Below are 17,666 nucleotides of genomic sequence, written 5' to 3'. Positions count from 1 at the left end.
CCTAGACTGGGGAGGAGAAGAGGGGAGAGGAAGGAAATACAGTTCAGACTTCAGGCAGATGTGGATTCAAATCGCAGAGGAGCCAAAAGATGTGGCTTTTCATATGTCACTTAATCATCCAAAATCTCCGTTTCCTCATCTGTACAATGGGCCTGAGTTATTCAGTGTAACTCCTCAAGTTTGTCCCCACCCTTGCCACAGAGGAGTCTGTGTCTGAGTTCTAGAATCTGTTCCCCAGGAGCCCTGGGGACAGGGAGGGGAGCCGGGTAGGTGAAAAAAGGGAGAAAATGCTGAGTGGCTGGGTCGGGGTCGAGAGCCTTGCCCCAGTGTGCCCCGGTGCAGCCAGGAAACGGGGGGATGGGGGGGGGTGGCCGCTGCCCCGAGCCTGCAGGCCTGTATCCCCACCACCTCGGTGGCCTGCTTTCGGCTTCCTGTTTCTTCTTGTCTGTCTCTCTGGGGCCCTGGTCCCTGGCGGTAGGTGAGGTGCCCCCAGAGCCTGATTGGCTGGCCCTGGCAGCCAAGCAACTGGCTTCCAGCAAGTTCATTTTTCTGAACTGAGGTACAAGTTTCCACAGCTGGAGAGGAGTCGGATGTGGAGGGGGGCTGGTGCTGGCCAGGGGAGGGGGCTGGGGGTTGTCGAACTTTCCCCGGAGAGACCAAGCATCCCCTTCCCCCCTCCCCCCACCCCCGCCTGCCCCCTGCTGTGCGTCCAGAAGTGGGGCTTTGTCCCCTCGGGCTCACAGTCGGGTCAGGGAGACATCGGGTGATAGGGGCTGTGCTGGGGCACGCTGGGGTACGAGAGCCCAGAGGAGGAGCCTGGGGACCCCTGCTGCCCAGGCCCCAGACAGCCTTGGGTTGGTCCAGAGCGGGTTTAGAACAGAAATACAGTTGGTGTGTGAATTCAGAACCTCCCACCATCTTTCTGCAGCTCCAAGGTGGGGCTGTGCACCCAGACCTCATTTCCTCCAGCGTGGGCTGGGGGAATAAGTAGTTTTTCAGCCGGAGGCAGTGGAGGGTGGCAGGAAGAATGGGAGTGTGTGTTTAGTCCGCCACCCACACTGTAACAGCCATGAGTTTCTTCGGTGGGCCTCAGTTCCTCATTTGTAAAATGGCATTACTACTCCCTGCTGCCTCGTGGAGATCCTGGCTCTGAGGGACCCCTTGGAGACTGATGCTGAGTGGTCCTGGGCGAAGACTAGGAAACAGAAGAGCAAGCGACCGGAGATGCTGCAAAACTGCCTGGAAAGCCGTGCAGCTCCAGACCTGTTCCCAGAGTTGGGTGGGCATTAGGCCTGCCTGGTCGCCCAAGAAATGCCTATAGTGGCTGGGCCCAGAGTCACACTTTCACTGGGATCGGGGGTCTGGAAACAGGCAGACAGCCCCCCACTTGTCAAGTAGGTTTGCTGGCAGAGCAGCAAGCTCCGGTCCCACCTCAAATGTGTAGCAGGCCTCACACTCAGGCTGAGCAGACTAACACAGATGCAGGAGGTCCTGGGGGCAGGGGCAGGGCTCTGTCACATGCCCCTGGTTTCAAACCCTGCACGTCCCTAGCTGTGTGACCTCAGCACGTGACGGCCTCCTGGAGCTCGAGTTTCCTCTACTGTAAAGCGGGGATAGAGGCAGACCGTGTTTGGTTGCGCTTCACTTTAGTGCACTCTGTGACATCACGTTCTTTACAAATGTAAGGTCTGCGGCAACCGTGCATGGAGCAAGTCCATCAGTGCTGTTTCTCCAATGGCAGTTGCTCACTTTGTGTTTCTGTGTCACATTTTGGTGACGTTCTGGATATTCCAGATATTTTTAGATAATTATTATATCTGTTATGGTGATCAGTGAGCTCTGATGGTACTATCGTAATTGTTTTGCAGTACCACAAACTGCACCCATATAAGAACTTAACCTGTAATGCTATGTGTGTACTGACTGGCTGTTCCCCCATCTCTCTTCCTTTTCTTGGCCTCCCTATTCTCTGAGACACAACAGTATTGTGTTTTTTTTTTTTTAACATATTTTCTTTAAAAAAAATATTATTTATTTTTGGCTGCGCTGGGTCTTGGTTGCAACACTCAGGATGTTTTTTTGCATTGCACAGGCTCAGTAGCTGTAGCGTGCAGGCTTCGTTGCCCCAAGGTATGTGGGATCTTAGTTCTCTGACCAGGGATCAAACCCATGTCCTCTGCATCGGATGGCATATTCTTAACCAGCGGACCACCAGGAAAGTCCCAAGACAACAGTTTTGAAATTAGTCCAATTAACAACCCTTCAGTCACTTCTAAATGTTCAAGTGAAAGGAAAAGAGTCACATTCCTTTAAATCCAAAACTAGAAATGATTAAGGTCAGTGAGGAAGGCATGTGGAAAACTGAGACAGGCTGAAAGTTAGGCCTCTGGCCAGTTAGCCAAGTTGGGAATGTAAAGGAGTCCTTGAAGGAAATTAAAAGTGTTAATCCCGTGACTGTACAAATGATAAAGTGAAACAGTCTTACTGCTGATGTGGAGAAAGTGTTAGTGGTCTGGAAAGAACATCAAACTAGCCATAGCATTCCTTTAAGCCAAAGCCTAATCTACAGTAAAGTAAAGTAAAGTGAAGTCACTCAGTCGTGTCCGACTCTTTGAGACCCCGTGGACTGTAGCCTACCAGGCTCCTCCGTCCATGGGATTTTCCAGGCAATAGTACTGGAGTGGGCTGCCATTTCCTTCTCCAATGCATAAAAGTGAAAGTGAAGTCGCTCAGTCATGTCCAACTCTTTGCAACCCCATGGACTGCAGCCTACCAGGCTCCTCCGTCCATGGGATTTTCCAGGCAATAGTACTGGAGTGGGCTGCCATTTCCTCCTCCAGGGGAATCTTCCTGACCCTGGGATCCAACCTGGGTCTCCCGCATTGTAGATAGATGCTTTACCATCTGAGCCACCAGGAAAGTCCAATCTAGAGTAAGGCCCTGAAAAAAAAGTGAAAATGTTAGTTGCTTCCCTTGTGGCTCAGCTAGGTAAAGAATCTTCCTGCAATGCAGGAGGCCTGTGTTTGATCCCTGGGTTGGAAAGATCCACAAGAGAAGGGAAAGGCTACCCACTCCAGTATTCTGGTCTGAAGAATTCCAAGGACTGTCTAGTCCATGGGGTCTCAAAGAGTCGGACATGACAGCGACTTTCACAGCCAGTCGTTCGGTCATGTCCGATTCTTTGGGACTCCATAGACTGTAGCCTGCCTGCCTCCTCTGCCCATGGGATTCTCGGGTCTCCTGCATTGCAGGCAGATTCTTTACCATCTGAGCCACCAGGGAAACCCAGAGTAAGGTCCTGTCTTCAGATCTGTGAAGGCTGACAGGTGAGCAAGCGGCAGAAGAAAAGTTTGAAACTAGCAGAGGTTGGTTTACGAGGTTTCAGGAAAGAACTTTCTCCAAAGAAGTGCAAGGAGAAGTAGGAAGTGCTGCTGTAGAAGCTGCAAGTTATCCAGAAGAGAGAACCAAGATAATTACTGAAAGTGATTACATTAAACAACTGGTTTTCATTGTAGATAAAACAGCCTTATCTTGGAAGAAAATCCCATCGAGAACATTCATAGCTAGAGAGAAGTCATTGGCTGGCCTCAAAGCTTCAAAGGACAAGCTGACTCTCTTGTTAGAGGCTATTGCAGCTGGTGAGATAAAGCCAAAGCCAGTGCTCATTTACGTTTGCAAAAATCCTAGGGCCCGTAAGAATGATGCTAAATCTACTCTGCCTGTACTTTGTAAATGGAACAATAAAGCTTGGATGATAGCACATCTATTCACAGCATGGTTTACTGAACACTTGAAGCATATTGTTGAAACCTACTGCTCAGAAAAAAGATTCCTTTCAAAATATTACTGCTTATTGACAAAGTACCTAGTCACTCAAGACTTCTGATAGATATGTACGAGATTGATGTTGCTTTCATTCCCACTGAAACATCCCACCTATGAACCAAAAAGTAATTTTGACTTTCAAGTCTTATCTTATTAAAAATTACCTTTCAGGGACTTCTCTGGTGGTACAGAGGAGAAGAAGCCACCTGCCAATGCAGGGGACACAGGTTCAATCTCTGGTCCAGGAAGATTCCACAAGCCATGGAGCAGCTAAGCCCACATGCCACAATTACTGAGTCCGTGTGCTCCGACTACTGAAGCCCGTGTACCTGGGGCCGTGCTCCACAACAAGAGAAGTGACTGCAGTGGGAAGCCTGTACACCTCAATGAAAGAGAAGCCCCTGCACACTGCAACTAAGCAACAAGGACCCAGCACAACCAAAATAAAATTTAAAAGGGAAAAAGAAATACCTTTCATAAGGCTATAGCTCCCACAGATAGTGATTCCTCTGATGGATCTGAAAATTGAAAACCTGCTGGAAAAGATTTACCATTCTAGATGCCATGTGATCCATGGGAAGAGGTCAGAAAATATCAACATTAACAGGAGTTTGGAAGAATTTGATTCCAACCCTCATGGATGACTTTGAGTGGTTCAGGATTTCCCTGGAGGAAGTCATTGCAAATGTGGAAATCACAGAAGCCCCAGAAGTAGAGCCTGAACATGTAACTGAATTGCTGCAATCTCATGACAAAACTTTAAACGAACAAGGAATTACTTCTTATGGACAAGCAAAGAAAAGTGGTTTCTTGGAACAGAATCTACTCCTGGTGAGGATGCTGTGAAGATTGTTGAAAGGATTTAGAATGATATTACATAAACGAAGCTGATAAAGCAGTGGCAGGGCTTGAGAGAACCGACTCCAAGTTTGCAAGAAGTTCTACTGTGAGTAAAATGCTATCAAACAGCACTGTGTACTACAGAAAAATTGCTCATGAACGGAAGAGTCATTTGATACAGCAAACTTCATTGCTGTCTTATTGTAAGAAATTGTCACTAGGCCGCCATGACACCATGCTGGCCACCAGCACCATGACGATCTGGACTTCGGAGCATGACTTTGACCACCCATGGGAAACTGTTACAACAGCTGCAGTTCAAACCCTTTGAACCTGAGTGTGGTTGGATTTGATGTACTGGACAGACACATAGATCCCTCTGGAAAGTTGCACAGCCTTAGACTTCTCAGCACAGAGTGGGGACTGCCTTCCATTGTGAAATCTATTATTGGTGCAGCAAGAACCAAAACATCTGTGCAAGAATATTCTGTAGTGGATCCTGTAGAGAAAACAAAGGAATTTAAATCTACAAATATTTCACTTACAAATATGGTTTGAATAGATGGGAGACTTACATACAAACCACATCCTCAAGACTCAGAAAAACTATTTTGACTCACGAAGCCATAATTACCGTGAAAGGAGTCAGTCTCATCCATTACCTTGAAGGGCTGATGGCAAGTACGATATCATCAAATGCTAATAAAGGCCGAGAAGCAATGGAGTGGGTAATGCATAAATTAAATGCTGAAATTGAGGAACTGACAGGTTCAGCAAGAGGAAGCATATGGACACCAATGGCAGTAGCAGCAGCATTTGGGGAGAAATGATAATGGAAGTTGATACACAGCACCCAGTTCCCTAGCTCTACAAGCTGGCAGTATATTTGTTATTTAAAAAATACAACTTGGCTGATTCATGTCAATGTATGACAAAACCCACTGCAATGTTGTGAAGTAATTAGCCTCCAACTAATAAAAAAAAAAAAAAAAAGAAAGAAAAAATACAACTATTTTAGGTAGAGTTTTTTTTAATAAGTTGAAGAAAAGCTATGTGACTTCATCAAAGCAAAGAGGTGCAGGGTTTCTAAATAAAAGGGATCAGCTGAAAAAAAAAATTGCCACAGCTTCCTCAGTCTTCAAGCTGCCAACACCTTGATCTGTCAGTGACCATCAACATTGAGGCAAGACCCTCCACCAGCAAAAAGATTATGAGTTGCTGAAGGCTCAGATGATGGCTAGCATTTTTTAGCAATAAAGTACTGTATAAGTGAGGTGTATACATTTTTAATTTTTTAAATTATTTTGTTATTATTTTACTTTTTGGCCTTGAAGCACAGCGTGTGGGATCTTACTTCCACAACAAGGGATAGAACCCATGCCTCCTGTAGTGAAAGTGTGGAGTCTTAACCACTGGACCATCACTGTACACTTTTTTCAGACTGAATGTTATTGCATACTTAATAGGCTACAGTATAATCTAAACACAACTTTTATGTGCACTGGAAAGCCAAAAACTTTGTGTGACTCATGCTTTATTTTGGTGTCCTGGAACCAAACTTGTAATATTGCCAAGTTATGCCTGTAACTATGATGCTGCTTGTGGACTAGGATGATTCTGTAAGTGCATCCCATGGGCTCCAGACACAGTAGATGCTTAGTAAATAGCAGCCTCTGTGACCCCATCCCCTCAAGGGGATGAAAGTTGCTTAGGACAGCAGCTCGTCAGTTGTACATTGGAACCCCTGGAACTTCTGACCAGACTGCAAAAGGACATCTTGGCAGTTTCAGTTAAGACCTAAAAGGCACCCACCCCATGACTCAGCAGTCCCCCTTCCCAAGCAGTTACCCAAAGGAGACTCACCTAGAGGCCCTAGGAAACTGATCAGGATACCCACCACCTCATGGATTAATTGGGGAAAACTGGAAGCAAGCAGGAGCCTCAACAGCTAGGGGTGGGTGGGGTGGTGGTTAAATACTTCCCTGATGTGGAAAGTGGTGCGGGACAAAGGGATTGAGACAAGCAAGTTAGAGAACCATAATTTCAGAGTGATTCCAGTCTGTGGTCCCATGTGCCAGCTTATGTGGTCACCCAAAAGTGAAGGATGAATGAATGGGCTGCGCAGATCACAATCCCTTCATGACAGTGGCTCTCCCAGTCAGCATGCAACGCATCCTGCTAAGATAGGTCCTTAATGCCAGATTCTAACCAACAGGTATCAGCCCTGACTGTGCACTGGAATGTGATGCCCAGGCCGCCCTGGGTCTAGTTCTAGGTGATCTCTGGAGGGAACCCCACATCAGTATTGCTAAATTGCCCCACAATCCAATGGGCACCAGGACTGAGAGTCACTTGGTTGAGATTCAGGAATCTACATTTTGCCCCGTCATCCTGTTGGAGCAGGGAGATGCTGCTGTGAGCCGGCCACACCCTGGAAGGCAAAGTCGCCAACCGGTACCATTCAGCCCCTGTGTGAGGAAGGTTCCACTGCTGGACCCTGGCACCCCTGTGGGAGCGCCCACCATAGGCAGAAGATGGGTGGGTCAAAGAGGCACAGGGGAGGGAGCCTGCAGCAGCTGGGCTGGCTATAGCGCCCTCTGGTGGGAGGCAGGCTCTCAGGACCAGGGAGAACCGTTTTGTGCCAGACACATACTCAGTGCTATAACCCACCTACTATCATTACTCTATGGGGAAATAGTCCAGCAACAAGGTGCTTGAGGACCATTTTGTAGAGAGTCAGAGATGGGGAGATTGCACATCTAGACAGCTCCCCTGGCATAAAGAGGGTCTCTGGATTGCCCCAAACCTCAACCCCATTCCCTAGCATCCATCACCCAATTAGAATCCTATTTCCCCCAATTTATTCCTTACTAAGGTGTGAATGACTAATATGAGTTCCCTTGCCCCTGGTCTGGGGACACAGTAAAGAATAGGTAAAAACAGGGGGTGGCTGCCAGTCCTGCTTTGTGGCATTAGCAGCAGCAGGTGACCAAACCCCAGGAACTCAGCAATCAATGTCTTCCAGGTGGCAGGTGGCATTAGTCCACTGCCCCAGTTGAGGGTTGGGACCTGGCTCAAGAGCAAGACAGCTGTAGCCAGCCACAGCCCATTGGAAACTTGCCATCAATAGTATCGGCAAAACCTCTCTGAGCCATTTCCTGGGTTTAAATCATGAGCTGAGAAAAAGTTAAGCGAATTAGATGCATTTTGCATCAATGACAAGTTAAAAAGTAACTCACTTCACAAAATGCTTGCATTCTATTAAAAATGGGTCTAGTTAGTTTAACTGTTCTTGAGTACTCTGGAAACAAGGTATTTTTTTTTTTTAAGGAAAAAAAAAAGATTGCCTTTAAACCCTGGCTCAAGTTTGTAATGACTGGATAGCAGATGCCCCTGTTTATATTGGACCCATATTCAGACTCAGCCTAGCATGGGACAGGAAGTGGAGGTGCTGTTGACAAACTGTGAGATGGAGACTTGGAGTCAGATCTTGTTCTATGCCTGCTTGCCCCATCCTCCGCTGTTACTTGGCCTCTCTGAGCCTCAAGCCTTCCTTGTCATTGTGTATAATCATACATGCTTTATAGGGTTGTGATGAGGCCAAAGCTTGGAAAACTCTTCTTGCAGCCCGGCACCCAGTGAATGCTCAGGAAATCTAAGAATATTGTTCTTAACTCCATGAACGTCTTCCATGTTTCCAAGCATATCTGCCTCACAACAGTGCTGTAAGTACACGGCATGGCTGGGCCCAGGCTAGTGTTCAGGAATCTTATAGAAAGGCGACACAAATTTCCTGGATGGGAGTGGAGTGAAGAGCCCTGGATTTTGAGTCAGGAGTGGGTTCCAACAGGGTCCGTCCCCTCCTCCCTCACCTTGGGCTTTGGGCCATCACCCAGCTCTATAGTAGGAAAATGAGAGTCTAAAACTGACATGAGTGGCAGGTAGGTTTCATGTGGTTTTAAATTATGAAAAAGAAAATTAGAATGTCAAATACCCCCAGTTCTCGGCACAAACTAAAACCAAATGACATGAAAGGTAGTAATTCCCACTGTCACAAAATTCCATTGAAAGTTGCCACAGCAGCAGGAAGAGCGGCCGATGCCTGGAGGGCACCCCTTCTCCGCCTCCTCTTGTTTCATCTCAGGGCCACATGAAAACCTTTCCCTTGACCCTCATGACCTTCCCCAGCATGTTTCTGAGGCAGAGATGGAGTCTCCCGGGGGCCCCCAAATAGCATCTGAAATGCAGATATACACAGGTTCGGTTGATGTTTCTTGAACAGCTACTAAGGTCAGATCCTGCACCGGAGGCTTCTTTAATACATTTGTGGTCAGGACTCTGAAATGAAGGTTGGACTCATCAGTTAACTCTGTGAGCATTTAGTAAGTGCTGACTGTATATCAGGGATTCTGCAGGATGGTGGAAAACTGTGCAAATGAGGAACAGACTCGTGGTTTCCTGGGGGAGGCAGATCTGTAAGCAATTACAATACTAGGGAAGGTGGGGGTCAGGGTGCCTGCTGGGGCTGTGGGTGTACAGAGGTGCCGGCTCTTCCTGCGAAGGCAGCAGGGACTGGGAAGACCTCCTGGAAGAGGAGACGTTTAATTCTGAGGTCCAAAGAAAGAGTTGGTCTGGTTGTTGGACCAGCAACACTTTTAAAGTCTGCTAATATATGCAGAAGGAAATGGCAACCCACTCCAGTATTCATGCCTGGAAATTCCCACGGACCGAGGAGCCTGGGGGGCTACAGTCCATGGGGTCGCAAAGAGCCGGACATGACTGAGCAACTTCAGCTCAGCTGGCTCTAGCATCTCCATTCCAGGTTGGGGAGGCGGGACTAGTGAGTGAAGATACAAAGTTACGCTCCACTTGCTTGTGGGAGTGGAGTGAGCCAGGGAAAGAACCTCCTCCTCCACGCAAAGAAGCCACTTTGAGAAGATGAGAACTACATGCTTTCTACCTGTGGCAGAGTATCTGGCAAACAAACAGAAAACATAAATAGACTCATGGAGACAGATAACAAACCAGTGGTCTCTGGATGGAAGCAGGTAGAGGGTTGGGCAAAAGAGATGAAGAGGATTAAGAAGAACAAACTTCCAGCTCTAAAGGAAGTAAGACCTGGGGATATAGTGTACAGTATAGGGAATACAATCAGTAATACTATAACAACTTTGCATGGTGACAGATGGTAACTAGATTTATCATGGTGACCATTTTGTAAGGCATAAAAATATCAAACCACTATTCTATACACCTGAAACTAACATAGTATTTTAAGTCATTTATACTTCAATTAAAAATTTTTTTAAAATATAAAAAAAAAATAAAGTCTGCTAATATAAAGTATTGCAGAGATGCGAAGCTATGGGTCCCTGTTAGCAAGGAGTGGGAATGAAATTGGCCACATTCCTCCAGAAGGCAACTTGACACCTTTGGGGACTGCTAAAGATCCAGCCTTCTTCTAGCTGGAGAAAGTCTTGGTCGCAGTATTGATGGCCACACAGGCAAGATTTTTCCTGGGCACATTGTAAAGTGCAAAGTTGAAAACAACTGAATGTCCACACAGAAGATTAAATGGAGAAATGGAAGTGAGTTCACGAAGTGGGTATAGCTCATCTTCCTTCCCAGTGGACAGAGCTGCCAGCTTCAACGCTGATAGAGCCTCAAGTCCATGTTAAGGGGAAATGTGGAAGGATATGTGGGGGGTGATGAAACGGGAAAGTGCAGAGCTGTACAACCTCAGGAAAACAAGCTTCTGTGTGAGGCACCCAGACCCCCAGGGACCGGGGTGCTGGCTCCTCTGAAATAGGTGGGGGAGGCCTAGACTCCAGAGGCTACCTAAGGGCTGGGCTTTTCTGTCTGTAAGGCTTTACCTCACTAAAAACATCTGAGGCATGTACAAAAAACCCATTAGAGGTTCACAGAGCTTAGTGGAGGATCTGCAGATGCTTGTTTTATTCTCTGTGCTTCACGCTCAAAATGTTTCATAATTTTTTTAAGTTTTTTTTTTTAAGAGAACAGGTAGGCGTTCTCTTTCTTGACCTGACTGCTGGTTACCCAGATGTCCCTTTTGCATGACTTTTTTACACTGCACATTTGCACTTTTCTTTACAGAGGTGATAATTCACAGTTTTTTAAAAGTTAAAAAGAATGAGTAGGTGACAGGCTGGGTTCGGGGAAGCCGTCCAAGGCAGAGGAACTAGCAGGGCAAAGGGCTGGGTGCCAGGCAGGGCCCTGGGAGCCCCAGCCCGAGGCTGAGTGGGGTCCCCTGAGCAGAGCCCTGCACCCAGCCCGGGGCCGCGGGTGGTCTGTCTCTCTGCACTGGGGGACTAGCAGGGCTGATTCCTGCGTGAGGCTGGATAGAAAGTGAAGGCTCAAGCAGGGGCGCTGGCTGGAGTGGGAGGATGGGCTTGATGAAGTGGTTTAAGCCCCTCCTGGTGTGGTAGCGGCGGGTGTGAGGTCCCCAGGTGGGGCTCATCATGATGCTGGTGTTTCTCATTGGAGGCAGTAGCTGAGCTAATGCAAGAACTCGTGGCCAGGGTTTGGCGGCTTGACGGGATGCAGAAAGGGGGCTGAGGACGCTGGACACAGTAGCAGCGGCCCCCCTGGGCCCCCGGGTTCTGCTGATGGCCACCTGCACCAGCTCGGTAGGCTTTTCTGAGGCTTTGGGAAGGTTTAGGCAGACACAGAACGGGCGAGAGTGATGGGCTAGTTGAGTTTTCCCAAGGGAAGCCAGAAACAAGCTCAAGAGTTGTTTTTAAAACTCTCTGGCGTTCTTTCTGCATCAGCGATGGGAAATCGGGCTCTGTGGGGCTGGTGTTCTCAGTGGGGTGCTGAGCCTGCCCAGGGATGGAGGGGCACAGTCAGTGCAAATGGGGCTGATTTATCTGACAAGCCATCTTCTTAAGAAAGCTCTTAAAGAAAAGGGTAGCATGTCGCCCCTGGTAACTTCATCATTTCCTCTGCATTCTTCCAGAGGGAACCAGCAGCTGGTTTTGTTGTGTGGACCGTTTCTCTGTACCATAGGCGACCCTGAACATAACCTAGGCAATTGTTTTGCATGTTTTTAAACGTCATTATAAATAGAGTCCATGCACAGAGGATCCTTCTGCCCCCAGATTTCCCCTCTAACCCCCCCACCCACGCATACTTTTAAAATTGACCTTTACTAAGCCCTTGTAGCTCAAGTGTATTTCCTTCCTTCTTGTGAGAGCTTTGAGATATAATTCATACACCATACAATTCCTCCACTCAAAGTGTACAATTTAATGGTTTTCAGTATGCACATAGTGTTACACAATCATTACCACAGTTGATTTTAGAACACTTTCATCACCCAAAAAAGAAACCCCATACCCTTTAGCCATCAGCCTCCCGTTTCCCCCATATCCTCAGCTGTTGGCAACCACTAATCTACTTTCTGACTGTATAGATTTGCCTATTTCAGGATGCGTCATATAAATAGAATCATGCAATATGTAGTCTCTTGTGACTGGTTAAGGCATTCCTCTCAGGGTTGTGTGATATTCTATCTTATATAATGACCACACTTCATACAAATAAATGATGTAGAACCCTGCTTTTATCCTTCCAAGATAGAGTAAAAGGGACTGTGTTTACTTTCTTTCCTGAGCAGGAAGAAAAAAAAAAACCTAAAAACATAAACAAGATAAGATCAATTCAAGATAAGATCAAAACAAGATAAGATCAGTTCTCAAGATTCTGGACACGATGCAACAAAGGGCAGTGTTCCCTGAGAGATGTGAAACATGGGATGTGAGCTCCATGGTTGCCCAGCTTTACCGCCTCAAGACAGTCCTCAGGCTGAGGCTCCAGGAGGGGAGCCAAGGGAGTGCCCTGTGGGGTCCCCAAGCTGGGAAGATGAAACTGGGAGTTCAGGGAAGCCAAGGTGGCTAGAATTCACAATGTAGTCTGTGGGAGATGAGAGAGAAAAGCCTGGAGGTTTGCAGAAAATTCTCCTGGAGTAAGTACTCAGCAGTACATGTGTGTGAGAAACACCCCAAGGCAGGAAAGGCTCATCTGAGTGGGTGAGAGGGAGCAATCCTCAGAACTCACTTGTGGTCAGGAACAGTACCTGTTCCCCAGCAGCCAGACTGGAAATCCTCATGATTCAGGGTCATTGTGTGGAGTACTCAGAAGGTACCTAGAACAAAGCCTACGAATAATTATGGGAATGTAAAAAACATCCAACACCCAACCAGGTAAAACCCCCAATGTCTGGTATCCAATCAAAAATGACCAGGCATGAAAACAAACAGGAAAAATATCAGTCAATTGAAATGGACCCAGGACCAACACAAATGTTAGAATTTGCAGACGAGGACACTAAAACAATTATCATAACTCTTTCATATTTCAAGAAGTAGAAGATGAAAAAAAAAAAGAAAAAAAAAACACTAGAGGATGAAAAGGCAAAGGACAGAAGATTTTTTAAGCAATGGATAAAAAACTAATAATATATTGATACATGTCATTATACATTTATTCAAACTCATAGAATATATAACACCAAGAGTGAACTTTAATGTAAACATGGACTTTGGGTGATAATGATTTGTCAATATAGTCTCATCAGTTGTGACAGATGTACCACTCTGATCAGGGGTGTCAACAGCAGAGGAGGCTATCTATGCATATGTCGGGGCAGGGGGTATATAGGAACTCTCCCTTCCACTAAGTTTTGCTGTGAACCTAAAACTGCTTTTAAAAAATAAAGCCTGTGTTCAAAAAAAAAAAGCAGAATATATATTTGATATTTAAAAAGATCCCAATGACACAATGATGTCTGCAATTTTAAAATATGCTGGCTGGGATTCGCTGCAGATTAGACATTACAGTTAAAAACCTGAAGACATACCAATAGAAAATATCCAAAATGAAACCTGGGAGATCGGGGCGGGGGGGTGGGGTGGGGGTGGAATTAATAGCACCAGTAGGTCGTGGTACAATGTCAAGCAATCTAATGTGTATATAAGTGGAATCTCTGAAGTATAAGGAGATGATGGTACAGAAAAAATATTGGAGGAAATAATGGCAGAAAAATTTCTAAACTTGATGAAAACAAGATCCAAGAAGTTCAGTGAATCCCAAGCACAACAGAATGGATGACCTGGTATAGTAATGAAGTTTTGGTGAACTGTTTTCTAGAATAGCAAATGGAGGCCATCTTAGTTCCAGAGGTCACGTGATTTAACACTGCTTTATAAAAATGTCACTATTGCTATAAGGGTGGATCCAAGGCAGGAAAACTGCTTCTGTAGACAATGAACTATAGGAAATTAGCAATGCATCTGCATGCACCTTTCTCAACCACCTCAATGAAATTTTCTCGGGTTACTTGTACTCTTTTGCTATTCATTTCTATTTATTTATTTTTAAAAAAAAATTTGGCCACATCCCATGGCAGGTGGGACCTTAGTTCCCCAGCTAGGGATCAAACCCACGCCCCCTACGTTGGACCTCCTGTATTAACCACTGGACTGCCAGGGAAGTCCCAGCTACTCATTTCTCATTTACCCACTTTGGTGGACAGCCATTCATGTGACATCTGCCCTGTACACAATACAGCATGATACTGGCTATGCAGAGAAAAAGGTGAGCCAGAAAATTACCCAGGTTTTAAGGATTTCACAATCTAGAATAAATCACCATGAGAGAAGGTAATAAATAAAATTGCTTTATAAAAGGAAGAAATACAGAAGAGGCCAGGAGGGATTTCTCCCAACCAGAGATCTAAGAAAGGCTATTTCCTAGGTAACCCTCCAAAGCATGAGAATTTAGAAATATTTACTTAAGAAAGGCTGCACCTTATCTGTCATTTATTGGCAACTACTGATTAAAATATTAAATGCTTAGAATATAAAATATAAAACTTCTCCTCTTGCTTCATGCTCCGACCTTCTGTTACTCTACTATGTTTGAAACTGGAGGGGCGTGGAAGGGAAGAGAGATGAGGAGAGAGAATGCACAGATAATGGATGGTGAGGCAACAACGTGGAGGAACATAGTTTTCACCACCAGAATATCTTGATTATCTTCAAAGGTGGTGGGTAAGAGGGTGAGTGGACTTGGAAATTATGACTGTTGCTTGGGTTTGCTTGCAGATTTCTCAGCTATTGTTCACTCAGTTGTGTCTCTTTGCAACCCCACGGACTGCAATATACCAGGCTTCCCTGTCCTTCACCATTTCCCGGAGTTTGCCCAAATTCACGTCCATTGAGTCAGTAATGCCATCTAACTATCTCATCCTCTGTTGTCCCCTTCTCCTCCTGCCTTCAATCTTTCCCAGCATCAGGGTCTTTTTTAATGAGTCAACTCTTCACATCAGGTGGCCAAAGTATTGGAGCTTGAGCATCAGTCCTTCCAGTGCATATTCAGGGTTGATTTCCTTTAGGATTGACTGTTGTAGAGGGTGTGAACAGAAAGATGACATTTTGGTTTGGAATCTATGGAAAAGTCTAATTAATATTATACTCCAAGGGAATTTTTCCCTGGCAAACCAGTGGTTAGGACTCCATCCTTTCACTACTAAGATCCCACAAGCCACGTGGCATGGCCAGAAAGAAAAAAAAAATTGTATTTCAACTACTCTATGCACTTTTTGCTTTTTCTTGGTTTAGTGGATCCTTTTATGAGAATTTCAGCCCATCTTGTCTTTGCTAACGAAAGTCACACACAGGTGATTTTCTGGGCCTAGGACTTGATTTGTGTGGCAATCTCCCATTCTGTTCATTAGCCAAGTTTGGGGAATCACTGGTCTGGAGGACACAATTTAGGGCCAGTCCAGCTTTGGATTCTCTGTACAAGACCGGGGCCATGGAAAGATTTCAGTAAAATATTGGTTGGAGAAGGAAACAAGTTCCTCTTCCTGTTAAAGTAAAACTGGAAGTCTTTTCGGGCAGAGTTGATATCTAAATTAGTGAAGCTAGCATTCAAGGGTGCATTCTTCCCCTACCCACATCCCCTACCGAATCCCCACCCCCCGACGAGTGCCCTCTAGTCACACCAGGCCTGGGCTGTCACCCAAATAGGCTGTGCCATCCTCCTGAGAGGCCCTCGCCCCCGTCCCCGCCCCCACCCCCACCCCTCCCGCAGTCCGCCCCAAAAGGCTTGGCTTAGGTGCCATCTCCTCACGGAAGTCTTTTCTGATTCCCGCCCCCGGCCCAAAGCTTTCTCTTCCTCCTCTTGGGTCCCCCGTTTCTCCCTATTGTCAAACTGCCTCGTGTTCTCCTCAGCACTAAGCCTTCCAGCACCAACGCAGCCCGGGGTGGGGCCGCGCGTGCGCAGCGCGGAGGCAGAAGAGGAAGTGGGAGAGGCCGTGGCGGGAAGTGACAGAAGCTGGGCTGGGGCTGGGGCTGGAGAGCCAGGGGAGATGGTTTGTAGTGAGGCTGGAGCAGGGCAGGAGGAGGTCATCCAGGGGCTCAGCCAGAGGCTGGTCTTCATCCAGTGGGAGTCATGATGGAGGGGATGTGCTTGACCTGTAAGTGCTTGTGTCCGGTTCTAGAAGGTTTTTCTTGAGTTGCTGTGTAGAGAGTGAGCTGGGGGCAGGGGCCGAGTCAGAAGGCATCCTCACTGACTGTGCTCTGTGTATGAAGAGATGACGGAGGTCTGGAGCAGAATGAAGACAGAAGGTGGCATGTTTGGGAGACATAAAAGACCTGGGTTAAATCCCTCGGTCGGGAAGATCCACTGGCAGAGGAAATGGCACCCCACTCCAATATTCTTGCCGGGAGAATCCCATGGACAGAGGAGCCTGGTGGGCTACAGTCCATGGGGTCACAAAGAGTCAGACACGACTGCGCATCTGAGCCACAGTAAGCGAAGTCAGTGAGGCCTGGAGTTACTGGGAGAGAATTCCGTCCAGGCCCACGGGCAGGGGTGGCAGGGTAGGAAGGATTGCGGGTGAGTAATTGCCCAAAACCTTCCTGTTTGTCCCAGGATGCATCTTGAAACCTCACTGCCCCGTGACTACTGGGAGCCATTGCTCCAGCCCACGGTCTTGGTCCATGAGTCAGCCCCTCCCTGACCCTGGCCTTGGGAGTGCAGGCTCCTCCTCCACGTGGGCCCCCGCTTCCCACAAAGTGATGTGACTTGGACCTCTGAGGTGATGGAGAGACAGGCTAGTTGCTGAGGTCTGTGTTCCCAGGATCAGCTAAAATGGAATTCCTGGTGAGTCTGGACTTCAACCCTCCTCATCCTTGGCCTGGTGAACCTGGGCTTATGCAGGTGTAGAGGCCCTGGCTTGTCTCCAGATACCTCTTGTGGGGATAGACCTGCTCATCCAGGGACTTCCCTGGAAGTCCAGTGGCTAAGAATCCACACTCCCAATGCAGGGGGCCAGAGTTCAATCCCTGATCAGGGAACTAGATCCCGCATGCCTCAACTAAGACCTGGTGCAACCAAATAAATAAATTAAATTTATAAAATGAGAGAGAGAGTGAGCAACAGTATAAAACAATAGCAAAAAACTACTTATCCAGTTCTTAACTGGGTGGTGGTTTTCTTAGTCTTTTGGGCATGGAGGAGCAGAGGTGCAAACATCTTGAATTTAAGGTGATGCATACGGATAGGACGTTTTGTTAAAACTCTGATCGGCTGTCTCCTACCCCTGTGAAAATATGTGAAAAAAAACCAGCATGTTAAGATCTGAAAGCAATATAAAAATGGGCCATGTATGACTTATGTACTAATAAACTCACCCTTGGTATTTTGAGGACTGAGACAGAAAGACCTTTTCTGGGGAAAAACATTTGCCAGTGTTGGAAACTCTGTTGCTCTTTTTTTTGCAGTGAGAATCCTGGGAAAAGAATGGGGGCTCTGGGTTTCCACCACCCTTGGCCTGAGTGTGTGTTGGGGGGTGGTCAGTGACCTGTGGATGAATTTCTGTTCTCCTCCTTCTGTTTAAATATATTTATATTTATTTATTTATTTTTGGCTGTGGTGGGTCTTCTTGGCTGAGAGGGCTTTCTCTAGCTGTGGTG

At 46.7% G+C, this 17,666-nt stretch overlaps 1 pseudogene; it reads left to right on the top strand.

The window, feature by feature from the left end:
* Positions 1–722: 722 nt before the first annotated feature.
* On the top strand, positions 723–6,543 carry LOC136167798 (PRELI domain containing protein 3B pseudogene; annotated as a pseudogene).
* The last annotated feature ends 11,123 nt before the right edge of the window (positions 6,544–17,666 follow it).

This window comes from Muntiacus reevesi, chromosome 4, assembly GCF_963930625.1.
Source record: "Muntiacus reevesi chromosome 4, mMunRee1.1, whole genome shotgun sequence".
Lineage (NCBI taxonomy): Eukaryota > Metazoa > Chordata > Mammalia > Artiodactyla > Cervidae > Muntiacus > Muntiacus reevesi.
This window is presented reverse-complemented; position numbering and strand designations above follow the sequence as displayed.